The sequence below is a fragment of the Sphaeramia orbicularis genome, chromosome 8 (genome assembly GCF_902148855.1).
Source record: "Sphaeramia orbicularis chromosome 8, fSphaOr1.1, whole genome shotgun sequence".
Lineage (NCBI taxonomy): Eukaryota > Metazoa > Chordata > Actinopteri > Kurtiformes > Apogonidae > Sphaeramia > Sphaeramia orbicularis.
The window spans coordinates 1,273,344-1,295,201 of record NC_043964.1 but is presented as its reverse complement, the minus strand read 5'-3'; the positions used below and the strand labels follow the sequence as shown (position 1 = coordinate 1,295,201).

The 21,858-nt window shown below is 38.0% G+C and overlaps 1 pseudogene; it reads left to right on the top strand.

The window, feature by feature from the left end:
- Positions 1–21,858, top strand: part of LOC115423985 (xylosyltransferase 1-like) — an 80,857-nt pseudogene that overhangs the window by 17,068 nt on the left and 41,931 nt on the right.

Here is a 21,858-nt window from a genome sequence, read left to right as displayed (position 1 = left end):
AACAAAATCAATGTTGAGAGAAATTCAGTCAAAACCATCACTGAGGCATTTTGGAATCAAACATAACAATTTAAACCAAACTAACCAATGTAATGATATTTATCCCAATATAAAAGTATATTATGACATTTGTCAGTATTGTTTTGTATCCCAGACCCCTGTTAGAAAACAAACACCTGAACTCCACCTGTCCCAATCAGGGATGTAACAAAAGGAAAATTTCATATCACGGTTATTGTGACCAACATTATCACAGTTTTCATTATTGTCGCGATATTATTGAAATTGTGCCCAAAATGTTCAAAAAGTACTAATACACACACTGAAATAATTGAACCAAGTTGTATTTAAAAAAATAATAATAATAACAATTGGACCAGTGTTCCTTCTGTGTCAGAAACATTCCAATATTAACCCTTAGTGGTCTGAGCCTATTCTGTCTGTTTTTCAGTCCTTTTGATTTGGCCTTTATATACTATAGAAACAAATGTTTACTATACCCATGTTTGGATCTGTTTTTTCAGCACAACTTCATCTATATCATCTGTCTATTTTTTTTTTTTTTTCACTTTAATCTACTATAAAACATAAAAGGACAAAAACACACAAAATTATAGAATCCGATTTGAAAAATGTATATAATTATTGCATAAATAACACACAGATGTTTAACGAACCTTTTCAAAGACTTTAAAAGTGAATATTGGTTCCAAATATTAGGTATAGAAAATTAAAATTGTAATAAATTCAAACTATACTCAAATATTTGACATTAAAGCAGATCTGTACATAGGGTTTTTTCCCCTAAAAGTGCAGTAATCAAACACAGTTATCATGAGAATTAGAATTTAAACGGTAATACTAACTGTCTGCGATTTTACTGCTGTTTATCCAGCAGTAATCATTACATCCCTAGTCCCAATACTTTTGTCCATATGGTGTATTGTCCTTTTTTACAAACCGGAGTGACTTGAAGTAACGCCTTCTCAGTGATTCCACATCCTCTGAACTGTGTCTGACTGAAGCGTCTCCTTTCATGGAGGTGGAGTTGCATTCCTAACTTTCATCTTGGGCTGTTATTGAAGCATCAGTAGAACACTATGATCCAGACCAAAAGAAAAAAGGCCTCCTCACTTGCACACGCGTATCATACATGTAGTTACATGCATGTTAATGTTTGCTTCAGACCAGAGCTGAGTGGAGGACGTCTGAGTAAAGTGTACCATCTGGTTTAGTTCCAGTCTGAGATCAACAGGAGCTCATATCTGATGTTCTTACATGTTGATTCCTCCAGCGCTGCTGCTTCTTCTCTGTTTAAACACCTGGTCTAAACTCTTATTAAACTCTCTGTAGGTATCTCCTTCCACTGGGTGACAGTCGAGTGGATCCCAACTCAGATCTTTTACTCAAATCCCTAAAATTACTCCGTTTTCTACATTTAGACCCACAATCCTCGATCAGCTTTTACAACTTAATAACATACATTCCTGTAGAGGAAGCCAAAAGTCCCATCAATTATAGTGAGGAGTTGGTTCATAGGAGGGGTGTCAGACTCTTTTTTTTTCCAGGGGCCGCATTCAGCCCAACTGGATCACAAGTGGGCCGGACTAGTAAAGTACTAGCATCATACACTGTAAAACAAATCTGTAATTTAACAGAATTTTCACTGTTTATTTGACAGATTTTTCCTGTATTTTTAAGATACAGGAAAATATCAATGAAATGACACAAACAGACTGTGATTTTACATGTCAAATGGAAAAGAACACGAAAAAACTGTAACTGTGAATAACCATAAAATTTCCATTTTTAATTTTTTTTTTTTTCACAGAAAAATACAGTTAAAATACATTTGCAAATGTATTGTAATTTCACAAATATTTCTTTCTTTTTATGAGATTAACTGCTAATTTAAAGTTTAATACTGTAAAAAAAATTATAATAAAACCAGATAAAATTACTGACAATTAACGGTAACAGAAGTATTTGTTCTGTCAGTTGAACCAGACTTGTTTGTTAATTGACAAATATCTTGTGTAATTACAGGAGGTTTCACAACAAAAATGTTGAATAAATGTATTTTTGTGAATGTATAACATGTATAAGCACTGATAAACTGTCCAAATACAGTTTTTATCAGTGGATTGGACAACTGAGTCTCACTGAAAATTATATATATATTTATATGGAATTGGATTGTTTTAATACATGTAAATATTCTTTATTAAACATTAAAAAGTCAAAATATGCAAAATCTCATGTAAAGTTAGGGCAAAAAACTGTATTTGAATTATGGAAAATTACCGTATTTTTATGAGATGGTTATTTTCTGTTATTTTCCAGTATTTTTTTGGCACCCCTGCTGCCAGAATAATACTGTTTTTTTTTTTTTGTTTTTTTTTACAGTGTGTAATGTCATATGGTCGCGCTGCCGCTGTCACTGTCAGACAGCGGTGTGAGCCTTCGTTTCCCATAATGTACGTCATGTAAAAATTCCTCAGATGCCCAGTTCCCTCCTGGCTCTGTTTGTAAAAATACAGTTTGTTTGTGGTGGATGGAACTAGGAAACTGTTCACTGTAATGCAACAGATTCAGCTGAGGAATGACAGACAGACGAACAGATTCATGAAACTGAGGAGAGGACTGAGGATGGACAGATCTGAGGAAAAACTGGTCATGAAAGTCTCCTGCAGCTTTAAGGGTTAGAGAATATCAGATGCATATTAATGTTTCTTCTGTGTTCTCTCTTCCTCAGGATGCCTACCATTCACATCGCCCAAAAGAAAAATTTCGCCCCGACAGCAACAATAATGAAAATTCAGTCCCTAAAGACTTCGACACCATCGACAGCAACAGCAACCTGGGAGCCCGATCCCAACACCAGCGAGGCCCCGTCTCCAACGCCAAACGCAAGCTGGATAAGGCCCAAGGGCAGGGCATGCTGGGAAAATCAGCTAATGAAGTCCTTAAGTACCCTCCTGTCCAAGCCAAAGGGGCGGGGCACAGTCACAACCACACCCACGTCCGTAAACCCCACCCACAGGCGCCCACCGTCCCGGCTCTGGCGCAGGGGTCCAGTCACATCCAGCAGCTGAAAAAGACCAACAGCACGCCGCCGCCGCCGCCGCTTGGGTTCCAGCCCAGGAAGGAGCAGCCCCAGTGTGAGATCAGCGGGAAGGAAGCCATCTCAGCGCTGTCCAGAGCCAAAAGCCGCGAATGTCGGCAGCAGATCGTGGAAGTTTACTGCAAACACAAGGAGAGGGCGCTGATGCCCGAGAAGGTGCCTCGATACTGCCCCATCGAAGGTGAGACGTCACATGATGCACCATGTGACCAAAGTCTTCTGAGAAAATAGAACCATAGGACAAGGTTCAAGGTCTGAGGGTCGTTTTAGTGACAGTAAAGGAAAAAGTCCAGTTCTTGGTTCTGGACTGAAAATGTATCAGTTTAGGGCACAGGTGTCAAACCTGCGGCCCGGGGGCCAAATCCAGCCCGCCAAAGGATCCAATCTGACCCATGGGATGAATATGTGAAATAAAAAAATGACACTTAAGATATGAACAACCGCAGATGTCAAAATCATCTGAATTCAGATTCCACATACAGACCAATTAGATCTCATGTAGGTCAGAACCAGTAAAATACCATCAGATTTAACCTATAAATAATGAGAACAGCCAATTTTATCTTTGTTTTTGTGTAAAAAAGTAAAATTACATGAAAATGTTTATAAAAAAACTGTCATTTTACAAAAACTGTGAAAAACCTGAAATGCAAATCTACCAATATTCTGCCTCTTATTAAATGTTTGGTGTATTTGTAATTGTAATGTAAGCTGTAATGCACATGTGTAAATGATAAACTGATCATCTGAGGCAGAATAGTGTTAAAATTGCACTTGTTTTTCTTAAGACGTTTCCAGTTCATGTTATTCAGATTTTTGTAGATGTAAACATTATCAATATAATTTTACTTTTTTCAGGGTTATTATTTTACTGCTCCGGCCCACTGCAGATCATATTGGGCTGAATGTGGAACTGAACTAAAATGAGTTTGACACTCCTGGTTTAGGGTCAAATTTTCTCAGGAATCTGAATCTGAAATCATTTATGCAAATCTTTTGTGGTTTTCAAATCACTGAGCCTTCACTGACACAAGGTTGAAACAGGAAAACATGAAATTTGGCCTCTGCACGACTGGATTGAACCATTTAATTTGTGTCATAAATCCAACCTAACAGTCTTTCTTCTGTTCCTGTGCTGTGAATCCTCCAGGAGGCCTTCCTTCCTTCCTTCCTTCCTTCCTTCCTCCACCCCTGGATGGCTTTGGTCTGGGCATCTGAGCCCTATTCAGTCAGTCTGAAATTAAAAAAAAATATCAATTAGGCATTCCTCCATAATATGTGGAAGAGTTGTTTTATTAGTTGAACTCTAAACTGATCTATAGAAGCCTTCCTACAGTGACTCTGGGGCTCGTTTCTGCACTAGTTCGTTAAATCGTTAAGCCTAGCACAACGCAAAATACGTCTATTTAACGCATTTTGCGCTATCCTGTTTCTGGGCTCGCTCTTTATTCGTTAACAACTAGCGCAACGCAAAATGCATCTGTGCGTTAGTTCGTTAACCCCAACACAATGCAAAATGCGCTATCTAATACTTATTCATTCTCACCATAATGCTGTCAGATCAGAAGACTGGAAACAGCTGGAGCGGAGGCGTTTGTTCTGGGTTCAATAGTGAACGCACCTGTTCAGCAGACCCTTCAACGCAAATAGTGAGCGAACGATGGCTTAGCGAACGCAACGAGCGCAGAAACAGATTTTGTGTTCGTTAAGCCTCTGCGTTTGCTGACCCATCGTTCGCTCACTATTTGCGCTGAAGGGCGCGCCAACGACTGCGTTCACTATTGAGCCCAGAAACGAACCCCTGGGTGCTTACATTGGCTTCATCGCTGACAGAACCAGTCCAATTCTAACAAACTGGTGGCAGTTTCAAAAACCAATATGAAAATGTGGTTGTAAAAAAACTTGATCTGACTTTAGGAAAGTAAATGAGCCTAAATAATATAAACTACCTGTAGCCCATGTGGGTGGGCAGAATTGATTACATTTTGGAGGCTAGATATTGAAAATTGAGTGAATGTTTGTTTGTTTTTTACAGTGGTCTGTATTTTTTTCACAAACTAAAAGCTGATGTGGGTAGGGTTAGTAGAAGTAATGATTTGACTGATCTAATATTAAAATAGACTGAATTGTTGGTAATGCTTTATTCACAACAGAAAAAGAAAGAGAATGGTGTATAATACATACAGATTTATGATCATATCAACTCCACATACAGAATTATAAGTCCAATTCTGACCTAGAAGCCAAAAAATCCAAACAGAATAGTCCCAGGACGTCTTCTGAGGAACTGTCTGATCTGACGTCATAGACTTTGAACTGAAATCAATGAAACTGATCCTCATTCTAAAGGCCAGACCATCAGCTCTGCTTCGAAGGTTCAAAGGAAGACAGTTCAATGAACATTTACAAACAGCAGCAGGATTCATATGGGTTTGCAAAGTATTTGTCACTGAAAAAGGGTCATTTTTGCTCCACTTTTCAACAAACATCATGCACAAAGTCACACAAGGACAAGTCACACATTTTTGGATCTTCTATTCTGAAACGACACAATTTTTCCAATAAATTCAACACAAGACACTGCATGAAAGGTACACATTTATTCCACAATAGTTTTTTCACAATAATGATCCTCAGTTTCCACTTTATCATACACACTATCTGGACTGAAGTTCTGTCCTGACCTGCTCTGTTTGGAAACAAATGGCCTGTTTATGGTGGAGTACACTTAGAAAAAGTCCGACGCCTTTTTAAATTCAGCTGAACACTGGCTTCAAGGGCGGCTGTGGCTCAGCTGGTAGAGCGGGTGGTCGGCGGTTCAAATCCTGGCTCCGACTGTTGATGTGTTCTTGGGCAAGACATTGAACCCTAAATGGGTTTGGCCAGTAGGGCCTGGCAGCGCTGTGCATGGCTGCATGTATGACTGCATGAACGACTGCATGTATGACTGCATGAACGACTGCACGTATGACTGCATGAACGACTGCACGTATGACTGCATGAACGACTGCACGTATGACTGCATGAACGACTGTATGAACGAGTGAATGAGAGGAACCATGAAGGAGGAGAACTGCACCATCTAAGTGTAGTCCATTTCAAACACACTGATACTGACAGCTGTTTAATGTAATTAAGTACACCAGTACATGTACATGTACAGCACCTCCAGAATAAAAGTAGTGACACAAAGTCCACATGCTGGTTGGATGTAGTTTCCAAGATACAGGCCTTCAGCTAATGTGGCTAATGCTAACGAAGTAACTCCCCCGAAGTGCTAAAGATAAAGTTATTTAAAAAATAGTGGATAATTTTTTGGGCTGTTCTCTTTTTTTTCTTATAGTGGATAATTTTTTGGCCTGTTCTCTTTTTTTTTCTTATAGTGGATAATTTGTTTGGGTTGTTGCACCTCTGGGCCACCATAGTTAACTTTAACTATTGTCTCTGATAAATGAACTGCACGATGGTTAAAGTTACAGCCACAGCTATTTTTAAGGAAGTAATTTCTAGCATGAACGCAGTGAGTTATTATCCAGTTAGTGAAATGTATTAAGGTATGATTTAAGGGCTGAATTGTGCTTTGGTGCAAGCGCAGCCAGTGATTGAGCCACTGAACAAATGACAGGGTTGGTTTCTGACAGAACAGGAGGCTTTGAAGCAGCAGATTGCAGAGAATCTTTTCCCAGATTTACCCTTGGAGAAACGTTTTGAAGGCGGCGCGTGCCAAAGCCGGGCAGAGGCATCCCATTGTAGGCCGTTTATTTTTGAAGCCTGAACGGACTCACCACCAGGATCATCCAGTGTAATTACAGCCGCAGTTTGGAGGGGTATTTCTGGAAAGGCTGACTAATGATTTACTAACCCAATCTGGTTGAGGTTTAATTTATTGATTATAGGCCGCTTTGATGAGACAGTAGTCATTTTATGTCCAACAGAATGTCGACCCCCCCCCCCCCCACACACACACACACCACACACGTATATATATACTCACACACACCCGTTTATCCTTTTTATGTAGCTTTGGTCTGCACTTTTTTTTTTTTTTTTTTTGGATCCATTCATTTAGTGCAGGGGTGTCAAACTCGTTTTAGTTCAGTTCCACATTCAACCTAATATGATCTGAAGTGGACTGGACCAGTCTGGTGTAACAATTACCGGTATAATGATAAATGGTGGTAAAATCGCAGACAGTTAGTATTACAGTTTAAATTCTAATTCTCATGATAACTGTGTTTGATTACTGCACTTTTAGGGGAAAAAACCCTATGTACAGATCTGCTTTAATGTCAAATATTTGAGTATAGTTTGAATTTATTACAATTTTAATTTTCTATACCTAATATTTGGAACCAATATTCACTTTTAAAGTCTGTGAAAAGTTTCATTAAGCATCTGTGTGTTATTTATACAATGAATTATATACATTTTTCAAATCAGATTTTATATATTTTTTGTGTTTTCTGTCCTTTTGTGTTTTTATAGTAGGTTAAAGTGAAAAAATAATAGACAGATGATATAGATGAAGTTGTGCTGAAAAAACAGATTCCAAACATGGGTATAGTAAACATTTGTTTCTATAGTATATAAAGGCCAAATCAAAAGGACTGAAAAACAGACAGAATAGACTCAGACCACTAAGGGTTAATATGTGAATGTTTCTGACACAGAAGGGACAGTGGGACTATTATTGTATTATTTTTAAAAAACATCTTGGTTGAATTCTTTCAGTGTGTGTATCAGTACTTTTTGAACATTTTCAGCACAATTTCAACAATACCGTGATAATAATGATAACTGTGATAATTTTGGTCACAATAACCATGATATGAAATTTTCATGTGGTTTCATCCCTACAACTGAATGAATAAAAGTAGATGTAAAACAGCTGACACCTGCAATGTAGTAAAAACATCTGGGTGTTCTGTAGGTGAGGATATTAAGGGAAGAAATGAGGGGATGGAAGGAGAAAACTTAACCTCCTCAGACCCAGGAAATGTCAGCACAGTACCAGCTTTTTGTTTTGTATTAAATCAGTGCCTATATTGGAAACATCAGGATGCAACAGTTTTTTCAGATGCAGTTTTTAAAAATTTTATGGAATGTCCTTTGTGGTGGACAGTTTTCTTTTCTTTTTTTTTTGTATAAAGTTGTGAAACTCTTGTCCACAAATGTGGACAGAAAACCCACAGCTGGATCTGAGGAGGTTAAAGTACATAAATACTGTTCACTGTCTGGAATGACGTACAGAATGGGAACAGCCACTAGTGCTCAAAGTGATGAGAAAAATAATTAGAATGAAAGAGTAATGAATCTGCAGCTGAGGTGTGCATGTATGAAAGGAAATGGTCTCAACACTTAGAAAAAAAGAGGAGTCGGTAGAATGTCTGTAAACTTCAGCTGAAACAAACCGATTTTCTGCTCACTACTACGGGATGTTTGAGTCAGTTTGTCATTGAATCAAAGTCCAAGATACTCAGTGACTCCTTCAATACTTGAACTTCGGGTTTTAGAAGTGGAAGTACTGTCATAATTCATATTTTACCTTTAGCGAACAGTTTATTAACAGTTGATTGCACTTAAATGATTTGAGTAATGATCGACTAACCAGTTGGTTTAAGTAGGTTCAACTTTAATGCTAAAAGTACTGAACTTAGAAAACACTAAAAGACCAGTTATTTGTACTTTAAATCTGTTGTAAAATCAACCCCACTATCCAACCATTCAACTCAGCATTTTAGCTTACACTGACTAATTTACTCAGTTGCAGCCAGATTAATTTATCATTGATTAAACAACTTTTTTTAAGATAATCAAACTCAAAATCCTATTCCTGACCAAAATGGCTATGGAATTTCCCAACTTAATATATTACAGCATGAATGGAAGTTAGTTCAGTCTCATTTGCCAGTATAGGAAGTGCTTTTAATTTAACAAGACATTCAGATTTCCACTGTACAATAGCAGTTTTAGCTGAACAGTAAATCCATAGTTCTTCCTCTGGCTCTGACTCCTGGTGCAGCTGTACAAAAATACAAAAACAAACACAAAAAGGCCAAGAAACACTGACATACACACATTCAGTCCAAATTAACACTAACACCACAACCCCACTGAACCCCTGCACAGAAAAACAACACATTTTCAACAACAGGCCCAGTACCCACAATGCAATGCGACGATAAAACAGGTGTGGTCAGGACTAAAACTTAGTAATTTAATTCCATTCAACTTAAACTTTTTTGTACTTTCAACTATGTCTACAAATTAGTAGAATATCCTGAACATTTTATAGTAACATCATAAAACTTAAATCATTTTAAGTGCATTGTAATTAAAGCATTTCAGTAAATATGAAGTCCGGGCTTACAGTGCATAGACATAATTCTGTGATTTAAAATAATGCGTTTTTCTTCCCGTCCTTATATCTTCGGTCCTGTCATGGCATATTTTTGTTTGTTTTTTTCTGTGTGCGTGCAGACATTAGAGCTGATTCCAACCTTGTACTTCATCACTCTTCAGCAGCACCAGCCGATTACAGTTATTTATTCCCAAACTCAAATCCCAGCATGCCCCACAGCCCGGGATGGTCACTAATTAGGCCACATTTCCCAGCAGGCCTCAGCTGATAATGGAGGAGCTTTAGACTGTCCCATAGTTTCACATGTGGCTCACACCAACATTTACAGTAGAAAAAGATTCAACGAAGAAGTCCTCATTAACTTTTTTTTTTCTAACTAAATATTAGGCCTGCAGCAGTAGTTAATGAATGTGCAGATTATCTCCTGGATGAGTTAGTTGGTCAGGTAAAAAGCCTCTGTTAATTTCCTACCGCCCCAAGTGACAAAAAGGCAGAAAATTGGACAAATCTGAACATTTGAGGAGGAAATATTTGTCGTTATTACAGAAAAAAATCATTGAAACCATAACTTTTACAAAATATTTTTCATAAGTTACCTTTAATATCTTAAAATAGGCATGCAGCTCAATTATTTTATTTATTAATTAAAGTTCTGATTACTTTTGATTGCTTATTTGTGTAAAAAAAAGTTGGGAAAATATTGTGTTATTATTATATATTCTATTTTTTCTAAGCTCAGATCTAGGGTCAGATGGAATTTTTATTTATTTATTTACTTTTGGGTTTTTTGTGATTCAACCAGCATAACACATGATTGATTAGAAGCTGAACCCTACAAATATCTTTTTAAATAGTAAAAGAATGAAAACTATCAAAAAAATACTGCAATGTAATGTACTGTATGTACATGTATATAGAACAGGAAGCATGGAGGGAATTAATTTTACTAATAATCGTAGAAGGAGCAGCTCAAATAAAATCCAGTGTGGCTCATTTCTTGCGTATGTAGGAGGTTTTCATATGAGCAGAGATCTAATGTCACAGAATGATGTTATTTGTTTAGTTAGTGATTTATTTCCTTTTTTTTTTGTATTTATCTTTTTATTATTTTCAGGCAGCATTAACCCTTTCATGCATGAATTATGAGAACCTTAGTTGAGATTTTTTTCCTGAGTGTTTTTATTCCTCTTTAGGCATGAAAATACAATGCAATTGAATTTTTTTTTAAAATAAACCTGTTTTTTATGGAGGTAGATTTGTTTCTTTATTGCTTTAACCCAAAAAAAATTCAACAAAAAAAAGTATTTGAATGCAAAAAAACAATAAAATTTACAATCCAAAAAATTGCATTTGAACACTTTTTTTCTTTGATTTAAACATTTTTTTTTTTTTAATTGATTTTTTTTTTTTTTTTTTAAATGATTTTTTTTTTTTTTTTGTTAAAGCAATAAAGAAAGAAATCTACCTTAAGAATTTTTTGTGGAGTTCCAAAATGTCCACTCTGTTGGACACCATGTGTTTAATTTTTGAATACCAGAAAGTGAGCTACAAAATCAAAACATTTTTAATGCAGCTAATCTGATGTTTTCTCACATTTTGTCATATGTGCAATTTTTATTAGCAATTGATTTCCACTCAAACATGTTAGCGCAGATCAGGTTTATCTAGAACAGCAGAGTTCTAGTACTGGTCTGAATGTCAGTGTGTTATTATGGGATGGTGCATTAGTGTCCACTGTGTTGGCTGATATGGAACTAAAACAACCAAACCCATGAATATACAAGAGAACAGCTGGAGAAGAACTGTCCACTGGAGTGACCACTGGAGTGACCACTGTGCATGAAAGGGTTAATTAGTGATTTATTTAACAGAGGATGAACTCAATAAAGAGTACATGTAGGAATATGACACAACTGGAAAATAACAAATACAGTCTCTACATAGTTGAGAAGGAGGAGTTCCTTAAAATCAGCCTGTTCTCATCAGTCTTTTCGATAATATTCTTCACCTGACGGTTTACTTTATCCTGTAAACGTGCTGTACGGTCCATCTGATTACTTCCTTCCGGTCTGTCCAGGTAAAGCCAACGTAAACGTGCAGTGGGATGACGACCTCTCAGACTCCGCCCGTCCGTACCGGTTCGGATCGCCTTCGTCCTGGTCGTTCACGGTCGAGCTTCGCGGCAGTTTCAGCGTCTCTTTAAAGCCATTTACCACACCTCGCACTACTACTACATCCACGTGGACAAGGTGAGACCACCTACAAACGCACACTTTTCAATAAGTTTCAGATTAATTTCAAATTGTATGTGTAGCTTCCTACACACACAGTATCTACAAAGTTTATTCACAGTTTTGAGAAATGTAGATTTTTTTTAGGAATTTTTGAAATATTAATCATGTGCCTTTACTTCTAATGGTCCATATTTTGATGGTTTATAACATGGAAATAGTTACAGATATCAGTATAGTTACTATTGCGCACTGATAGGAAGTCACATATGGACTCTGATGTTGGCCCATGACCTTTGATCTAGAGTGACCTTAAAGGGTCAAACTCAAGGTCACCAGTGTCTAAACTACGGTTGGATTCATTTCAATTTTATATATCAAATATCTAAAAAGTTTATTCACACTAGGGCTGAAAGATATACGTTATCGTATCGATATCTGGACACGAACATTCAAGATATTAATATCGAAAAAGCAACGATGTAAATGATATAGATTTCCCCTGCGCTCACCCTGCATGTACAGCTGTGGAAGTCACAACAAATTTCATTTATTCATACTTTATGTTAATGTTGATGACTGGCAGTGAGTTCTTATAAATAAAACTGCACTTTCCACGTTCTTTTGTATTATAATGTTTGTATTTTTCTGAAAAATGCTTAGTTTTCACCGAACCCGTTGTCATATCATATCGTATCGATATCTGGCATGAATATCGAGATAGGAAATTTTGTCCATATCATTCAGCCCTAATTCACAGTGTTGAGAATTTTTTTTAATTTTTGACAAATTTTTGAAATATTAAACACGTGTCTTTGCTTATAATGGTCCATATTTTGATGGCTTATAAGATGGAAATGCATAGAGATATCAGTCTAGTTCCTATTGATCACTGATAGAAGTCATACATGGACTTTGATTGAATTCGTTGAGTTCTCCTCCAGTGAAAGTCCCACCCACTTCTATTGGGAGATTGATCTTCTACATCCAGACCACAGGACTGGAACATAGAGACAGAACCTGACAACCTCACACATTCAAGTTGATTTGAAAATTCTTCCATTAAACTTTAAGGAAATACTGATGTTTAAATCTCAAATCCTCATGAACAGGACATCTTACAGCTGTAGACATGATGTGTCCCAATATTTTTGTCCATATTGTTTACAAACATTAATATTTCATGAAAGTTTAATGGGAGATTTTTCTTCCTCAGTGAGATGTGAAGAAAGAAAATGGTCAGTTGTGGTAGAATATTAATATTTACAGTCAGAGCACAAAAAATATTTTAGAAATTTAAAGGCAGAACAGTTAAAATCATAGTCATGGATAAAAAAACCCAAAACAAAATCAATTATACTTTCTTTTGTTCGGACAAGGTAGTTTTTAGAGAAAAAAAAAAGAAAAGTATAACTACATTAACAGAAGACAAAATGAACATCATTAGCTTTAATCAAAATCAATGTTGAGAGAAATTCAGTCAAAACCATCTGAGGCATTCTGGAAGTAAAGGTCACAATTTAAACCAAACTAACCAGTGCAATGATTTTTATCCCAATATGAAACTATTATAACATTTATTAGTATTGTTTTGTATCCCAGACCCCTGTTAGAAAAATTCAAAGTGTCCACATACTTTTGTCCACGTGGTGTGTCCTCCATGTGAACAGTTCAGTCATCCTCATCAGAGGTTGAAGTCAGTCTTTTTTCTTCTCGTCTGTTTTTCCAGAGGTCTAATTACCTCCACAGAGAGGTGTTAGTACTGGCTCAGAAGTACCCCAACGTCCGTGTGACCCCCTGGCGCATGTCGACCATCTGGGGCGGAGCCAGCCTGCTGACCATGTACCTGCGCAGCATGGACGACCTGCTGCGCATGGCCGACTGGTCCTGGGACTTCTTCATCAACCTGAGCGCCGCAGACTACCCATCAGGTGAGTCCGTCTGTGGGGAGGAGTCTGTCTGTGGGGGGTTCTGTCTGTGGGTGGAGTCTGTCTGTGGGGTGGAGTCTGTCTGTGGGGAGGAGTCTGTCTGTGGGGGTGGAGTTCTGTCTGTGGGGTGGAGTCTGTCTGTGGGGAGGAGTCTGTCTGTGGGGGTGGAGTTCTGTCTGTGGGGTGGAGTCTGTCTGTGGGGGTGGAGTCTGTCTGTGGGGTGGAGTCTGTCTGTGGGGGGAGTCTGTCTGTGGGGGTGGAGTTCTGTCTGTGGGGTGGAGTCTGTCTGTGGGGAGTCTGTCTGTGGGGGTGGAGTTCTGTCTGTGGGGTGGAGTCTGTCTGTGGGGTGGAGTCTGTCTGTGGGGAGGAGTCTGTCTGTGGGGGTGGAGTTGTCTGTGGGGTGGAGTCTGTCTGTGGGTGGAGTCTGTCTGTGGGGAGGTCTGTTGTGGGGGGTGGAGTCTGTCTGTGGGGTGGAGTTCTCTGTGGGGAGGAGTCTGTCTGTGGGGTGGAGTCTGTCTGTGGGGTGGAGTCTGTCTGTGGGGGTGGGGGGAGTCTGTCTGTGGGTGGAGTTGTCTGTGGGGTGGAGTCTGTCTGTGGGGGATCTGTCTGTGGGGGGTCTGTCTGTGGGGTGGAGTCTTCTGTGGGAGTCTGTCTGTGGGGTGGAGTTCTGTCTGGGGTGGAGTTCTGTCTGTGGGGTGGAGTCTGTCTGTGGGGAGGAGTCTGTCTGTGGGGTGGAGTCTGTCTGTGGGGGTGGAGTCCTGTCTGTGGGGTGGAGTCTGTCTGTGGGGGGTGGAGTCCTGTCTGTGGGGTGGAGTCTGTCTGTGGGGGTGGAGTCCTGTCTGTGGGGTGGAGTCTGTCTGTGGGGGTGGAGTCCTGTCTGTGGGGGTGGAGTCCTGTCTGTGGGGTGGAGTCCTGTCTGTGGGGGTGGAGTCCTGTCTGTGGGGTGGAGTCTGTCTGTGGGGGTGGAGTTCTGTCTGTGGGGGTGGAGTCTGTCTGTGGGGTGGAGTCTGTCTGTGGGTGGAGTCCTGTCTGTGGGGGTGGAGTCCTGTCTGTGGGGTGGAGTCTGTCTGTGGGGTGGAGTTCTGTCTGTGGGGGTGGAGTTCTGTCTGTGGGGTGGAGTCTGTCTGTGGGGGGTGGAGTCCTGTCTGTGGGGTGGAGTCTGTGTGTGGGGTGGAGTCTGTCTGGGGGGGGTGGAGTCCTGTCTGTGGGGTGGAGTCTGTCTGTGGGGGTGGAGTCCTGTCTTTGGGGATTTTTACACTTAATTGTTTGAGGTCCGAACCAAGAGTCCAGTTTTTCCTGCGTCCTAAACCTTTGGTCTGCTTAGTTTTACTTTCACACTAGAATTTTGGGAACAGAATAATGCACAGGTGTCAAACATGCGGCCCGGGGTCCAAATCGGCCCGCCAAAGGGTCCAATTCGGCCCCTATAGGATGAATTTATGAAATATAAAAATTATACTGAAGATGTTAACAATCAAGGATGTGAAAATCATTTTAGGTCAATTCAATGTGAAGTGGATCAGAACCAGTGAAATATAATCATAACAACCTATAAATAATGAAAAACACAAATTTTTGTCTTTATTTTGGTGTAAAAAAAAAAGTAAAATTACACAAAAATGTTAACATTTACAGACTATCCTTTTACAAAAAATGTGAATAACCTGAACAAATATGAACAATAGAAATTTCTTAAGAGAAGTGAGTAAAATTGTACCAGTATTCTGCCTCATACTAAATATTTTGTGTATTTGTAGATTTTTAAGATATCGCTAATTATTTTATTCATTTATTAATTTTACATTCATTTATATATATATAGATATATAATATATAATTTTTTTTTTTTTTTTTTTTTTTTTTTTTTTTTTTTTTTTTAAGATTTTAATATATTTTTGAGATTTTTTCCTGGAAGAATTGAATTCCAGCAGAAATCTGCACAAATACTAAACACATTTATTTGATCAGAACAGGATCTAATGTTCTGTCACCAAATGTTCAAACTGTGTTCAAACTGAAATTCTGTTTTACAGACATTCCAGTTTCAGATCCTGTTCAAATGTTCAGATTCTATTAGTTCACAACTAACATCAGAACAGGATTTTTGTGCGATCCCAACAAAGGAACGAACAGTATTTAATAAAAGAGTGTTAAATAATAATTAAATAAAATATAAACAGGAAAGAAAAACAAAAATGAACCTCCACAATATCTGCATTTGAATAAATACCTAAAAATATCCATACAGTACTTTTTAATATCGATACAGTATTGTGAAATTAAATATTGCGATATATTGCAGAACTGATATTTTCTAACAGCCCTAGTAAAGATGTCACTTTTTTTTTTTTTTACTGTTTTACCTTTTTGAAGGGAAACCATTCATCCAGTAAAAACCAGTGCATTAATCCAGAACTAAATTAATGATTAGCTGTAGCTCTCCTCTTGATGCATTAAGGTTTAAAAATCTGCAGCGGTTTTACCGATCATGTCCAGCTCCTGCCAAACACACCACGCATTGATCTGTCAAAGCACTTTGTCAGCTAATGGCCGCTAACAGCATCCTCAGTCCTGCCGGGTTTATTTAAGAGCTTATGGATCTGCTCCCAGTGAACTGACGCACACGGGACTGAAGTCTGGAGCTCTAAAGCACAGTCCTCTTAATGCAGGTCTGGGATGACAGACCATCTATACTGGTGGAAATACTCACAGCTGATTTACAGAAGTGAAGAGGACGTTCCATACTCCGAAGTACGGTGGCCCAGAGGTGCAACAGCCCGACAAATGATCCATGACAAGAAAAAAAAGGGAACAGCCCAAAAGTTATCCACTATAAGAAAAAAAGACAACAACCCAAAATTTATCCACGTTAAGAAAAAGAGAGAACAGCCCAAAAAATTATCCCCTGTTTTTGAAATAACTTTATTTTTAGCACACCAGCCTCCACTTCTGGTGGGTTACTTCGTTAGCATTAGCCACATTAGCTGAAGGCCTTTAAATTTTCAGCCTATGCTTTTATTTTTGTGGTGGCCTTAATTTAAAGCAAGAGACCTTTGGGTAAACAGCGCCCCACCCACAGGTGGATGTGGATGTTTATTTAGTGGATAATTTTTTTTTTTTCTTCTGGTGGATAATTTTTCTCAGGTGTTGCACCTCTGGGCCACTGCACTAAAGAGGCTGACAGTAATAAAAGCATTGGCTTTTGCAGTATTTGATGTGGCTGCTGGTGTTGTGTGTGACGGCGGTCCTGTCTGTGCAGGTGTTACCAGATTTATGGTCCTCGTCTGTGCGGTGGAGCTCCACTGTCGTCTGAAAATGAGTCAAATTCACTGTTAATTGAACCCTGTGGTCAAACTGTATGACATATTTCATCTGTAGGAAACAGAAAGAAACACTAAACAAAAGCCTGACCTCTGAAGTCTCATAATGACCCCCCAGAGCTACACTATGTGGACAAAAGTATGTGGACACGTTGAATTCAGGTGTTTCTTTTCTAACAGGGGTCTGGAATGCAAAACAATAATGACTAATGTCATAATTAAGGATGTAATGATTACCGGTATAATGATAAACCACGGTAAAATCACAGATGGTTACTATACCGTTTAAATTCTAATTCTCATGATAACTGTGTTTGATTACCGCACTTTTCTGGAGAAAACACTTATGTACAGATCTGCTTTTATGTCAAATATTTGAGTATAGTTTGAATTTATTACAATTTTAATTTTCTATACCTAGTATTTGGGACCAATATTCACTTTTAAAGTCTGTGAAAAGGTTCGTTAACATCTGTGTGTTATTTATGCAGTAAATTATATGCATTTTTCAAATTGGATTTTATATATTTTGTGTGTTTTTGTCCTTTTGTGTTTTATAGTAGGTTAAAGAGAAAAAATAATAGACAGATGATATAGAAAAACAGATCCCAAACATGGGTATAGTAAACATTTGTTTCTATAGTATAGGCCAAATCAAAAGGACTGAAAAACAGACAAAATAGGCTCAGACCACTAAGGGTTAATATTGGAATGTTTCTGACACAGAAGGGACATTGTACCAATTATTTTGCTTGGTTTTTTTTTTGTTTTTTTTTTCAAAATAACACTTGGTTAAAATTCTTTCAGTGTGTATATAGTACTTTTTGAACATTTTGAGCACAATTTCAATAATACCTTGATAATAATGATAACTGTGATAATTTTGGTCACAGTAACCATAGTATGAAATTTTCATATGCTTACATTTCTAATCATAATATAGTTTTTTATTGTGATAAATATCCTTGCATGCCATTGGTTAGTTTGGTTTCACAACAGTGAAAGTAAAGGCAGTCCAACCAAATGTTGCATGTAGGACTTATATTTAATGTCATTTTCATGCCACTAAAACAGTTTGAGTCCATGTGATGAGATTTTTATCCGCAGCTCTAGATTTGTCCTCCTGGCTGCATTCTCAACTAAATGTGTTTCTAAGTCTGAAAAAAACGTGTGTAACTCTAACTAACCTCATTGTCAAACTTCCTGTTTCTGCATTAACTGCATTAAAGGTCATTTTTTGTGTGTGTCCACCTGTCCAGAACTGTAGTAGTAAACCACGTGGTGACTTGGCTCAAAATCACCTGACATTGTCACTAATGAAAAGGTCATAAAGCCAAATATCACACAGATATGAGCACCAGTGTCTTCTAAGGAAAACACCTCCATACCTCTCCAACCTTTTGCTCCTTTCCACAATAACTTCCACCTCAGGTCCAGCAGTTTACTTCTTCCAAAAGCCTGCGCTGTCTTTGGCCAGAACTCCTTTCATTTTGCTGCAGCAGATGATTGGAACTGCCTTCAAAACCCCCTTAAACTTTCAGCTCACCCATCACTCCGTACATTTAAACAGAAACTGCAACGTTCCAGTTGACTGTTGCACATGTTGACTCCTTTTCTGCTCTCTCCCTATACACTCTACACTGTAAAAAAAAAAAAAAACAGTAAAAAACGGTATTATTCCAGCAGCGGGGGTGCCGGAAAAATACTGTAAAATAACAGAAAATAACCATCTCATAAAAAACATTAATTTTCCATGATTAAAATACAGTTTTTTGCGCTAATTTACATGAGATTTTGTTTCTTTTTTTTGACTTCTTAATGTTTAAAAGAATATTTACATGTATTAAAACAACCTAATTCCCTATAAATATACATATATAAATAATTTTCAGTGAGACTCAGTTGTCCAATCCACTGATAAAAACTGTATTTGGACAGTTTATCAGTGCTTATACATGTTATACATTCACAAAAATACATTTATTCAACAGTTTTGTTGTGAAACCTCCTGTAATTACACAAGATATTTGTCAATGAACAAACAAGTCTGGTTCAACTGACAGAACAAATACTTGTGTTACCGTTAACTGTCAGTAATTTTATCTGGTTTTATTTATTTATTTTATAGTATTAAACTTTAAATTAACAGTTTAATCTCATAAATATAAAAAATAATTGTGAAATTATGATATATTTGCAAATGTATTTTAATGGTATTTTTCTGTGAAAAAAGAAAAACTTTCTTTAAAAAATGTAAATTTTCTGGTTCTTCACAGTTCCAGTTTTTTCCTGTTCTTTTCCATTGACATGTAAAATCACAGTCTGTTTGTGTCATTTCATTGATATTTTCCTGTATCTGAAAAATACAGAAAAAATCTATAAAATAATCAGTGAAAACTCTGTTAAATTACAGATTTTTTTTTACAGTGTAGTGCTTATTTATGTTGTTTTTAACTCCATAGTGTCTCCACCATTAGTTGTGGTCTTGGATTCATCTGTACTGTTTCCTTTTATCCGTTTTTCTTTTGTTCTGTTTTGTTTCTGTCTGCTGGGGACTCTTGCCAGGTCATCACTGTAAATGAGAAGCTGTTCTCAATTGATTTTACCTGTAAAATAAAGTACAAATAAAATAAAAAAAAAACAGGGAGGCAGACATCAGTACTGACACAGTCACTCATGATTTCATACAAATGAAGTATTTTATTGTCTCAAAAATGTCATTAGATCACAGACAGATCCTGGTGATCTGAAACGGCCATGTTTCCTTAAATCAGAGTGCATTAACCAGTGGAATATGGACATCTTCAAGGCTTTGTATTTTCTCGTGTGTACCCCTTAAAGGTTTGAAATCCAACAGCAGCACACCAATATCCCAGCCCTGATGGAGTGACCGGTTCAATTCCCTCCAAGCTAAAATCCATAGGTCATCATCAATAGCAATGACATCATTAGAACATGTGGACGGTTCTGTGTGCGGTTCATAATATATACGTCCAAACGTGTGGAAACTGTTGACCTGCTGCTGTTTCTTTTCTGCTTTGGGTTCATCTAAGTTTCCGTCTGAAAGCTGCAGCTCGTAAAGACAACAGTGTGTCTTCAGTTCAGCTTGTTTCAACTTGACAGATGCAGTTTTAGCCTTTATGGTGTACATTTTCCAGATCACTGGAGGTGTTAAGAGTTCAGTTAGATGGCGTGCACAAACAGAGGATTTGGTTTGTAATGGAGAAGTAACAGGTCAGATCTGGAGCTGAAGCCTGTACTGTTCTGTTCTCAGTTAACAAGTGCAGAGGACGTCCTAGTCTACAGCCGAGGTGGACGTCCAGACTGTGTGTAAGGCAGGGGTAGTAAGGACAAATTATGGTCAATACTGCAACAAAGTAGATTTTTCTGTACTTATGTAACCGGTGGTGTCGGACAGTGTGTTGTGTTTTTTGAAGGATGAGACCTGCACATATAACTTTGGAGGCAGTCTCCGTTTATTGTTTTTTCGGCTCCTGACAAAAATAGCATAAAACACAAAAACCTCTGGTCAGCGACCCCCATAAAACAAGCCCCTCCCCATAGAGATCTGGAACAAAAGGGCAAATATATGAAATTATTAAAACAAAATACAGCATACCTGGCAAAAGTGGAGTAGGCAGAAAAACCCCAGTCAGCGACCCCGTAAAACATGCCCCTACACAAACCAAATGATACGGAGGTATGTTCTAGCACATCATAAGCACCTCCTACAGTTTGAACCAGTCAGTTTTAAAAATTAAATTAGCAGAAGCTAAACCAAAAATTTTCCCCGACTGCACGGCTGCTTACCTCTGCCATAGAGATCTGGAACAAAAGGGCAGAGGTAAAGGTGCCAAAACTCTAGTTCTAGCGGGCAGTTCCACATATGACTGGGAGGCCCATAATGTCAGGTACGAACCAGAAGAAATTCACATAAAATGAACAGGTTTGTGTAATTATAACAACACACAGTATCATCTACATACCCACATTGCTGTGAAATAATTGACCCTTTTACACTTACATAAAAAAAATTTAAAAAAAAAAGGTAAATTTACTTTCATGTGTTTTGTCTGTATGTTCTGTCAAAGTCAGTGTCTTACTTCCAGAAACACGAGACCTAATTACATATGTGAATGAATCTGACTCATTAACACTAGTTAATGCTAAACATATACAATGGGAAAAGTGGAAGAACCTCCCATGATGACTCCCATTGGTTGTAAACTGCAGTTTTGAAGCCTAAAGATGCACGACATGGCCAATCAACATACTGATTAGCTGTGAGCTGGTGGGAGGGCACTTTGTCCGTCTGTGTCTTCGTTGTCGTCTTTGTTAGCAGTTTCTTCAAACATCTTCACTGACAGTTGGATTCATTTCAAATTGTATATGTGTCTTCCTTTTGATAATGTCTACAAAGTTTGTTCACAGTTTTGAGAATTTTTTTGCGAATTTTTGAATTGTGACAAATGTACCTTTCCTTATAATTGTCCATATTTTGATGGTTTTTAACATGTAAATGGTTACAGATGTCAGTATAGTTCCCATTGATCACTGATAGAAGTCAGATATGGACTTTGAATTAGTTGAGTTCTCCTCCAGTGAAAGTACCGCCCACTTCTGTTGGGATGTTGATCTCCTGCATCCAGACCACAGGACTGGAACAGACAGAACCTGACAGCCTCACAAACGCAACTGGGGATTGATTCTTAATAGAACATGTTGGTGAGATACAGGGACACTGGTCCTATTTTTTAGAAACAAGTGGGTAGAGTTAGAAAACAACGAGGAATGAAACCAGAACGTCATGAAAACATGGACCACATCCATGAACTGTATTGTAATCACCATAAAGTAATTTCAACTCCTTAACCCAAAGACCTAAACAGGAACC